The 12,425-nt window shown below is 41.9% G+C and overlaps 1 long non-coding RNA gene across 1 annotated transcript; it reads right to left on the bottom strand.

Annotated features, from left to right (window-relative positions):
• Nucleotides 1-2,012: 2,012 nt before the first annotated feature.
• On the bottom strand, nt 2,013-11,325 carry LOC119897267. Its single transcript, XR_005443388.1, has 5 exons — nt 11,297-11,325; nt 10,949-11,023; nt 3,742-3,779; nt 3,409-3,466; nt 2,013-2,202 (listed from the first exon to the last, which is right to left on the bottom strand). It is a non-coding gene; the product is annotated as an uncharacterized LOC119897267 (long non-coding RNA).
• Between the last annotated feature and the right edge of the window lie 1,100 nt (nt 11,326-12,425).

The raw sequence follows: 12,425 nt of genomic DNA, 5'->3' as shown, positions 1-12,425 counted from the left end.
GTTCTCTTACCACTGCCAGACCAAGCTGGGATTGATGAAATGTCCCCTCCTGAATTTTAATAGGTTAAATGTTTCATTGAGGGAACTTGTTGGGGGAAGTTTGCCAAAAAGTCTCAGACAGAATCAAAAATATAGACATGTTCTTTTCTAAGGAAATTTACAACTTTAATACGATTAATTCGGAGGGGCAATGTTATGCATGTTTATTTATGAATCACTGCATCTAGAATCAAAATCAGTTTTATTGTTCAAGTACAGTATGTATACACATACAAGAAATTTGACTTCAGTTTTAGTTTGCTTTCAGTGTTTCAGGCTGAACAATTAAATCAAAATCACAAAATGGCTTGCCCTTTTCAAATCACAGGAGGAACAATATTTTTTAGGGTAAAATGTTAATAAATATTAACTGTGTGCTGCAAATATGTCCTAGCCTACACATCATATTCTACAGACTTCTTTGTTTGGTACAAATCTCCTCAAAAATCACACCATAATAATTCCAATATGTTCTTCAATAAAAATGAGAATAATGATGTAAAAATTACGTTTCTCTCTAATATCGCAAATTCTACCGCAATATCAGTCAAAACAATCGCAAGAAAGAAACAAGACAAAGCTAAACAAAAATAATAATAAACACAGAACTATATACATATGCATGTGTGCAATAAAGAGAATATACACAGTACAGTTTTGTCTTTGCACAGAATATATGATGTATACTATGGCTTTTTGCTGCTACATAAGTTCAGTAAAGCTGCAGAAATGATAAAAAGATAAAGATAAAACTTACTACATCTCATGTAGGTTTCTAGTACTGCATGATTCTACAGATTCTATAAATGGTAAAAAAAAAGGAAAAGGGGACAGAAAAGAATGAAGAAAGGAGTTAAAAGGAAGAGGCAGAAGGACCCTTACACCTTAGAGCTAGGAGATCAAAAGCACACACACGCACACCCGCCTGTCTAAAACACATGGCACTTTCCACAGATTAGAAATCATCTCAGTTTACAAAACCCTCGCTCCACAAAAGGTGTTCTTTTCACTGAGATGAGGCCGTTGGCGCAAAGAAGAGCCCCAGGCCTTTTCATTGTCAAGCTCTTTTTCTTTTCTTTGCCGCCAACAACACCGCCCTCTTTATCAGTGCAATTACAGCACAAACAGACTCATCATTGGCCCAACTGTCCTCTCCTATCGCCTCTATTTCCACAAGCAACCTAATTAGTCCTAAAGAGAGGAAAGCTGACAAGCAGAGTAGAGAGGCAGAGAGAGAAAAGACCAGCTATCATGTCCATTTGTGTGGGTTTGGAACAGCAATTGAATGTGTTTGTGTGTGTCTGTGTACGGATGTATTTCTCCCCCTGTTTTTCCCTTTCTTTTTGTTGTTGTTGTCCTCACTCTTTCTATCTCCTTTTTTTCCAGAGAAAGAAAGCCTTCAAAGGAGCGATTGTGCAGGGCGGCTGAAGTGGTCTGTTGGTAAGCGGACAGCAGAGCAACACAACAAACATGGCTGGCACTAATCAGGGCCCCGGCTAATGTAAACAATGTCATTTTTTGCCCTTAATGAGCCAATTTTCCGCAGATACGAGAGGGCTAACAATTGGGGCAGCGCCTTTGATGTGATTCATCTGAAGGTTTGTTTGTGATCGCTTGGCACTTTTTGTTGGAAGCCCTGCGCCCAGCTGCTTTCATCTAACCCTGAAAAGGGAGAGCCACGACTCACTTGGGTACAGAGGGAGGAGGGAATAAAAATAATAATTTTCTTTTCTTTCCCTTTTTTTTTAGAAGACAACCACCCTCCCCCTTTTATTATAAACTCGTCCTAATCAGCTGACCGGCCCCCTCTTTTTTGTCTCCCTCCCCTTTAGCCCAACACACACTTCTGTGAACATGCATACATATACAAGAGCGAAGGAGCATCATCCATGAGGGATAAAAAAAAAATGAGCATCATTCGTGCTGGGTGTCTATGGCGATCAAATAGCGAACTCATTAAAAGGCGCCCCCGGTGTGCGAGCGGTGGACACTGACAGGGCCTTCATTAACATGGTGCTGACAAAAGGTGAGGCAGACCAAAGAGGCAGCCGGCGGGCCAGGTGTGTGTGCCGCGGCGCCTTTCAAGATGGCACCATGGCCAGAGGCAGGCGAGATGGCAAGCACACTCCATCAAATGGCATACTGACCAAGAACAAGCTGGTTCTGTTGAGAGAGAGAAATAAAGAGAGACAGAGTCAGATAGAGAGAGAGAGAAAGCTTTTCACTGTGCACTAAAACCTCCAAACTTCCCATCTGCTATAAGCTAATCCTGTCATTTTATCTGCAAGCAATGATTCATTTCATAAAGCAGATCAAATCTTTCAATGAAAGTTCCTGGACCAGGAAAACATGTCTTGCTGTGCTGATTATCATAATAAAGTGAACTCTTCAAAGTTCAGCACAAGGCCACAAAAAAACACAAATAACAAAAACAAAACAGGAAAGCAGAAAGAGAGGGGTATTGATGTAATGAAGGTAGTCAAAGGTAGTGACCAAAGGCAATACATCGCCCCATGTCCAGGCCTATTCCAATCAATCACTGGAGCTGAAGTGAAGTCAACTCCAGGCTAGTCAGTCAGCTAGGCCCACAAAACATCCACATATATATATATATATATATATATATATATATATATATATATACACACACACACACACACACACACACACACACACATACATACGCACATACACACCTCTGTCTGCCTCTCTGGCCATGAGTCAGGGGCCCTCTGGGGCCAACCACACATACACACACATTGCACCTGCTGGGCCCTGCAGTTACCAGCTGTCAACTCCACGTGTTCTGTGCCGTCTGTTTAGTGTGTGTGTGTGTGTGTGTGTGTGTGTGTGTGCGTGTACACGCGCCTGTGTGCGTAAGAGTAAAGGGTTGCAGAAAAGTTACATGCCTCAGCTGGACCATGAACTGAGAGGAAGAAAGTGATGAGGGACCTTCAAGGACATTTAACTGCATTCAACAAATGTTCAAACAAAACCAAATTAACTAGCTTGGTTTCTGGTTCAAATTAATTTATAATAGATAAAGTAAATAAAAACAGCTGCATGTTTTTAAATAATAATGGAATAATAATGGATAAGACTCAACTTTTCTAAACCCATGTAAGAGCGCTGAATCCTTAAATCAAGCTGTGGAGATTAATGGTTTTGACGGAGACAGTAACACACTGGGAAAGTTCCCAAAGATCAGGGCTAAATGATATAAAACTGCCTTCCATAAAATCAGCTCTTCATATACTGATGAATCAATTAGTCGCTTAAATCATTAGTCGACCTGATTAAAAAAAATTGTTAGCAATACTGATAATCAATTAATTGTTAAAGTAATAGACCAAGCAAATGTCAACCTACCAAGCATGTCAAACACTGACTAGATCCCACTTCTGAAACGCAAGGATTGGCTGCTCATCTGTCGATTGGAAAAAGCAAGTAATTTAAAGACATCACCCTTGTCTCTGGGAACTATGTCTTAGACTACAGAGACTATATGTCTTTCTACTATGTTCAGGCATTTTATAGACTAAACAATTCACTAATTACTGAAAAAAAAAGACTCAACAAATTAGCTAGTTACTACATGATATACATCAAAAAAGTGATACAGTAAAAGCAGAAATAAGCATTAACCAGTAAAATGGATAGTTTTGGTGTAAAAAATAACACATTACACATTACATTGTTTACCTCGAAGGCATGACCTTAATCCTGAGCTCCCTCCACCTCTGTAAGGGACAGAGAGATAGGAAACTAGGCTCAGGCAACAATGAATAACATGTCTGTTTTGGGGGGGGGGGAATCAATAATGTGTTGTGATGTGAAACTGATTCCCCACTGGATTTCACTGTGCTCTGTGCAAGCTTATTCTCTGTGTGGCCCTAAGGTAAATAGTGTACTTTGTTACAGTGTGTAGCAGTAAGCCTTGGAGACCTGTGCAGCGATTAAGCCGTACTGGAGCACATTAGCCCAGGCCATGTCATGGCAGGCTGAAACAGGCCTGGCATGGAAGGGAAAAGGATGAAGGGAGGGCTATACCAGAGGGAAGGAAAGAAAAAAATGGGATCAAAAGAGAGTAAAATGAACTAAAAACAGGACAGGAGGGCAGGGCGAGGAGAGGAATGTGAGGGAAGAGTAAAAAAGGACAAATATTAAACAAGAAAGAAAGAAAATGAGAGAGAGAAAAAAGCGTGACAGTGAAATGACATGTGTGTGACTTCATGTCATACAGTTTGTGTGTGCATCGTCATACAAGACTTCACTCCTCCACAGAAGCATTTTCACACCCAGAGAAAGACAAGATGAGCAAGCGCAAGACACTTTGTAGTGTCACTGCTGACAGTAAAGCAAAAGACAGTAGGGATGGCTAGCAGGAGTGATAGAAGGGTGGTTAAAGAGAGGATAACAGAGACACGACAGGAGTGGAGAGAGTGACAAATTCCCTGCTGATGGCTATTTACAGGCTATTCCTCCTCACGGCAGAAACCTGAGGCCTCAAACCCCTTTCTCATTTCCCCCTCTTTATTTATCCCTCTCCTTCCTTCTGTGGGAAATTTGTCACTTTTGCATAATGGTACTATATACTGATGTGGAGTGGTGTGAGGCGCTGGTGGAAGCGTGGTGGCAATATGCACAACCCAAGGTGTGATGGAGAAAGTGGGGACAGGTAATGGAAGAGAGGACAGAGAGAAGTTGATAGCAGCAATTCCTTCCTCAATCTCTGAGGGAAAAAAAATCACTGACCATCTTCCTAAACCCACAACCCCCCTTTCTTTTTCTGTCCCCCTTTGCCCCCGTCGACCACCTCTCCCCTCCATCCCTCCCTCTTGCACACCACCCCTCCTCTCTTTCACTCTCTCCTTTGCCTCTGCACACCTCTCCCCCCCCCCCCCCCCCCCTCCAGGAGGCAGTTGTCAATCAAGTGCGTCTCCCACAATCCCTCTGGAGCTCATTGTGCCTGCGGTCGCTGGCGGAGGCAGGCGTTGTGAGGCGGCGGAGAGCCGCAGATGGAGGGAGCCCTGTCAATCATTGTCACTAATTATTAATTTCTGTCACTCAGGGCCCCGTGGCAGCCACGTAGCGGGGGCCTCTCACACGCTCTGTCTCTCCCTCCTTTCCTTCACCATCCTCCTCCTCTCGACTCATTCAGCAAGTAGGTCTGCATCCCTTTGTCCCTCCCATGTTCAGTCCCTCTCTACCTCCCTTGTCCCTCGTTAAAGTCTGGCTCTCCTTCGCCTTTGCCTCTTTCGTTCGGGTCGCCTGTTGTTTCCATTTCTCTTTCCTTCCCTATCTCACCCTGCAGGCTGCTCTCTCTCTCTTTCCCCACTCTCCCTCTCAACACTCCCAGGGTGAGACAATTTGGTATGCCACCCCAGCCACAAAAGTTCAACCTTTCATTATGTGGTGCACGTGCACTAAGAACTGCCCCCTCTCCCCTCCTCTCCCCTCCCATCATCAGGTCAGTCCCCTTGACTCTCTGCTGCCTTTTAATTGTATTCTGCCCTCCACCCCTCTCAGCCTCTCGTTTTCCCCATCTCACCCACCAACACACCACGTGTGACTCCTTCTCTAATTCCTTGAGAATCCCAAAAAGACATTAAAAAGACCTGCTTGGCATTTTTTTCTTCTATTTTTTTTAGCTCAGACTCTGCAGGTCTCTGCAGAGGTTCTGATTTGATTTGGTGAACTTGGTGTTTTCAATTTGCACACCGACGCTTGTGCCTGTGATGGCGGCTAATGAGGGAGGTCAGACCCACATGTAGCTGCGGCTGAGAACGGGACCGGTCCACTCCACTAAGGGTTCTGATCCGCTCCCACCCTCACCTCATTACCAGAGGTGGTGGGCTGGGAGGCAAAGAAGAGAGAGGAAGAGGAAGAGGGAGAGAGGGGGGGTTTGGGGGGGGGGTGATTTCGAGTGAGAGCGCACACACACACACACACAGTCGTTCACATATATTCATGAAAACACACTGCATACACATCTAAATATTCCCATGCCATGTAAGCACACCCAAATGCATGCGCTAACTCACGCTGACATCACATCATTATACACACACTCATATGCATTCACATCAAACATACACACATACACCTTTCACTATACTGTATATATACACACATACATTCATCTTATAATATGCCCACAAAAACATTTTCAATCACAAATATGCATATGTAAACACATAAATACAGTATCTCTTATCACATACCTGCTCATTTACATACTTGCAATTGGAAACATGCATTAAATAATACATGTACCTTGTTCGTTGATAGTCAGTTCACTCTCCCTTACAGTCATTTCACAATGTACATGAACACACATATGCATGATATCACAGAGTCTGGTGTACCCACTCTCCTTTAAACACACACACTATATACATTTTCTCCCCCATTTCTTCCTCCAGGATTACTATTCGTGACAGACCTGTGCTGCTCTAATGAGGGGCCGAGGAAGAGGCCAGCTGGACACCACTGATCCTTCACCTCCCACCTCCCTCCCATTCCTCCATTTATACTTCTTTCCACCCCCCCCACCCCCCCCACACACACACACACACACATCCATCCATGTGCCCTCACTACCCCCTGCATGCCCCACAGTCCTGCTCTGCATACAGCCATTAGCACCCCTCTACCCCTAACCTTCTGTCTCTGCACCTCCACCTCCCTCCCAGAGCCTGTCTGCCTCTGTCTCCTCTCTTTCCTGTCGCTTGCTTTTCCTCAGCACCTGTCACTTTTCCCTGTCTTCCCATCTCTGTTGTTTTTTCCCCCCTCTCGTCCTCTATCTCTTCTTCTCATCTCCTCTTACCTGTCACTGTCTTTCTCTTCCCATCTGATTGTCTCTTTACTCCCTTTATCTATCCATTCCTTTCTCTCTCTGTTGCCAACCTCCTTTCTCTGCCTCCCTCTATGTGTGTGTGTGTGTGTGTGTGTGTGTGTGTGCGTGTGCATTCAGCACCTCAGTGGAGACAGGGTTTATTGGGGTAATGCATTTATCACTGCAGCAAGCCAGGGCCTCACCTCCTTCTTTGAGTCAGTGAGTAATGAAAATGGGATCACTTCTGACAACACACACAGACTCACACAAATGCACTCCTGCGCGCACACACACAAAAACACAAAAATGCACAGTCGTGCTTACTGCAAAAAAAAATAAATGCACAGATTTTAACACACAAGCAGATATACACCAATGCCATCAACCCAACCCCAAAAATATAACCATACTTAAGTGATGCTTATGAGTACACACTCAGGTATTATATATTTCACATGAATTGGCAACTTCTAATTAAATTTTTTTTACATTATATAACTGGTTCTTTGTCTTTGATAAATTGCGAAGAAAAGTGTTGCTTTGTAGTTAATTGATTACTCCGAGCATCCAGTAATATAATTATAATAACAGTTGCTTTAATTACACGGAGATGAGGCACACAAGTTGGAGACTTTCCATGTTAAACTGTGAGAAAGAGTAATGGTTGTGATACAGCCTAAATCACAATAAAGAGGAATATTTAAATATGTTCTGAAATGCCCCTGAATTACCTTCTCATCTACCAAGAGGTGTGTAATATTGTTTACTTTATTGTCTCTTTGGAGGGTAGAATACAAAATATAACATGGAAGCTATAAAGACTTTCAGGTTAGAAAGATGTTTACATTTCAACATATTTACTGTCATCATCATTAAGTGACTAAATGAAGGTGAGCTGAGAGAAGTAGAAAATCTTATAGGTATCCTTACATTAAAATAAGGACACCTATAAGATTCATGTTTGAAACTACAGACAGTCATCAGCAAGTTTTTCCACATTTACTGGGCTTGATCAGTTCAGAGGGATCCAGTAATTCCCTTATAAATTGCAAAGAACCATTTCATCAGACTTTTTGCAGCAGTTTTCAGCCAAACAATCTGCTCCACACTAACATCAAGCTGATTGTTTTAATAAATTACAAATAGCTGTGCATCACTGTTTGCTAAAACTCAAAGTTTGCAATAATATTTTTGTATATCATGATTTCAATATACATTGTAATATACTTTTTTGGGTAAATTAATTGTGAAATTGTGTCAAGATAAAATAACTAGATTGACAAGTCTGTCTTTGGTTGCTTTAAATCGAGGTATTCCATCACATTTATGCTGAAATCCAAATTGTACTCCAATTCTTTTATCTCTTTCTTCTTCTATGTGTTTGTTTAACTAGCCTATTCATCTGCATATACTGTTTTATTTTCCTTTCTTTTAAAATAATAATTTTTGTATGTCTGAAAGAGATAATAAATACTGGAGACTTTAATGGTAAAATAATTAAATTGTATGGAAAATCATATCATAAAAAATGTGCAAATATTTATGGGTAGAGTCCAAATAATACTGAGGTCAGTACTGTTATCAACAACTGAATGTTTAAATTTACAAAACAAAATACCAACAGCATAACTTGGCAGTTATCTCTGATGCCACACTATTCGTGACACTATTTCTAACCTAACTCAAATGATCTATAAAAAGCTGACAGACGATTTTTAGGTTGGGATCTCTTCTTGAGTACATCACTTCACTGCTCACAGTAGCTACTCAATCATTTTGCACTAGCAATGTCTGTTAAGAATGCACTTCATGTTGTTTCTATAATAGGATCAAGTTGGAAACCTTAAAGAAAATCTAAATGATTGTTTTTTATGTTGCACTGCTTGTGCTACAAATGAAACCTTGATTAACGACACCAACCCTAATGCAACATCCAATTCAATTCAAGCAACACTTTTCTTTTGTCCATGAACATGCAATTAAATTTAAAACTCTAAATTTCAGGTGGAATCAGAAGGCAACATGTCCAGATATTGAAGCCATAGTTTTCTAGGAAGAAAGGAAGCAGGTAAGGATCAAGTGTTAATGGCCAGGGGTGCCTGTCTAATCCCATTTGGTCTGGCAGTGTCGGCAGGGTGGGGGAGGTCTTCACCAATTTAAAACGATACCGTCACCACAGGTATTCCTGCTAGGCTCTGACTGGCCTTGACAGAACAAAACATCGCTGCAGCAAACAACTCAAGCACCTCCCACTACATCAAACTCAAGAGGACAAGGTCAGATCAGCAGCAACATAAAGTTTAATCTTAGAAAACAAACTTCTCTTCGAACTGCACCCTGAAACACAGTGTATCGTAGATGAGAAGAGCGTTGCTAATACACCAAGTGGTGCGTGGAGAGCCTAAGTCAAAGGACTGCTGACTAATGTGCCGAAATGGTTGGAAATACTCTGTGGTATTGCAGATGGCAGAGGTATTTGTTATTCATATGGCCCTCAAGGTGCATCCACAAGGCTAGCGAAAAAAGTGTGTGTCTGCACGTGCATGTGCGGATGTCTATGTGTATGCTTTTGTGAGTGTGGGTGTGTGTGTCTTGTGCTTCATCCACACTGCTGAGGATGCCATTAATGCTTGCTGCTGATCGCCCTCCCACATTTAAATAACAATAGTGCAGTCAGAGAAAGCATTGGTGTGAATCCAACCCGCAAAACACCCAGGAGCTGCAGGCCCCACGCCCGCTGTGTGTGAGCGTATGCGCGTGTTTGTGTATGTGTGAGTTTAGTTGCACTCGCTTGTGCTCAAACATCCACATACATGCGAGTCTGAGAAAAAAATAGTAAGCCAGAGACAGGAAGAAGAGAGAGAAAGACAGTGGGAGAGAGGGAGGCAAGCTGCAGCTGTGTCTAAAATACACATAGTCACTGTGTTGCGCAGATAGGTTGTGCGATGGAAACTACAGGTCCAGAGAGCTGCACCATTAGCATGCACTAGTGGCCCTGGATCCTTCAGTGGATAAGCTGCCTGTCTTTTAAATTGAATATAGAAGTGGACCAGAGGTGGCCAGAGTGCTAACTGTAGGGTATCAGTCTTATTTGTCACCTCAGAAATAACCAATATTTCATGTTTTCCTCTTATTGGGGCTTCATTAAAACCATCAATGTTGGTACTCCATCAGGCACAGCAAATAACAGCAGAACATTAAGTCAGTTTCTGTCATTGTTATAATTTGGACAGCACATTATGAGCATCACCGAGCACACCAACATTCAGTGAGTGAGCTCACACAAATAAACATCAGAGAAGATGACAAGGAACAAGAATATCAAAACAAGCAGCAACACAAGAGATATCAGTCCTACTGTTTCCTAGCTACTAATTTCCAGCATCAAGTCCACCCATCTATGTATCCATTATCTATACCTGCTAATACTGTGCAGGGCAGCAGGAGTTGGACATTATTCCTGCTTACATTGGGAGGATAGATCACTAGCCTGTCACAAGGCTGATATAGGCCTACACAAAAAAAACATCCACATCTACTAGACACCTTGAGCCACCACTTATCCCTATATGGATTTGGACAGTGGGAAGAAACCAGACATCCCATGCAGACACAGCAAGAACATGTAACTGCACACAGAAAGGCCTCAGCAAGAGATCAGCAAGGTCCCATCCGTCTAATATTTAATTATAATCCATTTAAATATAATTCTAAAAACACAGCTAATCATCAATGTGCTGTTGCACATTCACAAGCACCAAGTTAGCATTAAATATCTTTTCTACAGCAGATACTTGTCATAGAGAATCACAGGCGTTACTGACTGACTGTCCCAATAGCCATGACAGTGTAACAATAAGCATGCACATTACTAGGACCTTGAAACTAAAGCAGCTAAATGGAATCATTAATTTTATTAGTTACACCTGTGCTTCTTCTACTGTGACATGTCTTTCATGAAAAATGTCCACTTCTCTGACACCTAATTCCATGGCAATTTGGCAAAAACTGATAAACCCAACAATAATGCTGAAATATAAGAATAGTGTGAACCACTTTGAGGGTACTTACCATAAATGTCCCTTCTTTATGGATGAATTTGGCCCCTCTCCTCTTCAAGTGACAGTGGTGTTTATAACTGTCCACCTGTGAAATATAACTTATACCTTTAAAATAAACTATTAACAGTTCTTGAGCTAGCTTGCAAGTTGTAACTCTAGTTTGACTTCTTTACCCACCACTAAAATGTATTTTCTTATGCAGCTAATTCGCGCCGAAATTAGCGCACCAAAAATAATTCTCTGTGCTTGTCGTAATTTAGCTAGCCTAGAAGCTGGACTGTCCTCCCTGAAAACGAAGCTTTTATTAACATGCGTTTGATAAATCTTGTTGGGACAAAAGTTGAAAATACAAACTCACTTCTCAGCAATATCCATCCATCCATCGTCAACCGCTTATCCTGCGTACAGGGTCACGGGGGGCTGGAGCCAATCCCAGCTGACATCGGGCGCAAGGCGGCTACACCCTGGACAGGTCGCCAGTACTTCTCGGCAACAGTTCGGGAGAATTCAAGTCTGTACTTCAACCTGTAAGTAAAAGTAGACACACGTCTCCCTCAGACCAGGTGGGGCAGATGAAGCCCCTTTGGTTACAACCTGTGTAAAGGTTGTAAAAGTCCAAGATGGCGTATAATCCTGCTCCTTGCTTAGTGCTGAAGTAACACTGGTCGCTGGATAAAATAGTTAGTCTTTTCCTATTGATTCTGCCCATTTTCCAAGCTGAATGGTAAGCCTTAAATGTGAAGACTATGTCATTTTAATTTAGATGAAAAACAACACATTACTACTACTTTAGTTAGTATTATATTCAACAAGACTCACTAGACTCTGTCAAAACAAACAAATGTAACTTTTTGTTCATTTATTGCAGAATTAGTCAACTGTTATTTGTCTTTTATATTATAGGCCTACATAGGCCTTCATATAAGCCTATGTATAATATAAAAATTTATATATATTATCCCTCACCCCCCAGCCAGAACTCTGGATGTGCACATCCTCAACTTTTTGTGTGTGTGACTGTACAATGCACCTTACATTTACATAACACCTATATTATGACCCTTGTTCTTTCTGACCTTTAAATAAACAGCAACTGCATCTCAGCCCCACAGTGCATCTTCCACACACTTTATATATAAAGCTGACTCATTGTTTGTAGTTTTTGTGGACTGGAGGGTGCATCTGATAAAGTGGATACAGAGTGGACATGCAAGATATGTATGTTGTTTTTTATCTGTGTCTACGATGTGCCAGTGCATCCAGTAGTCAATGCAATGCAAATCCTAAAATATAAAATCCTCTGACACTCAACTCCCTCTCATTCTACCCGCTCTGTGTAATCAGAGAAACCATTCTGCATCAGCATCTTTCCATCCACTTTTCATCTTATTCCATCCATCTTACACATTCCTGGCCTACAAGCACACACACACACACACCCACCCTTAGTCGCTCATACAGCTGCAGGGTGCTGTCTCTCTCTTCTC

The sequence above is a fragment of the Micropterus salmoides genome, unplaced genomic scaffold (genome assembly GCF_014851395.1).
Source record: "Micropterus salmoides isolate LMB-PRFRI ecotype aquatic unplaced genomic scaffold, ASM1485139v1 Ms_hic_scaffold_11, whole genome shotgun sequence".
Taxonomy (NCBI): domain Eukaryota; kingdom Metazoa; phylum Chordata; class Actinopteri; order Centrarchiformes; family Centrarchidae; genus Micropterus; species Micropterus salmoides.
The sequence above is the reverse complement of the archived record's forward strand: the minus strand, read 5'-3'. Positions and strand labels throughout refer to the sequence as shown.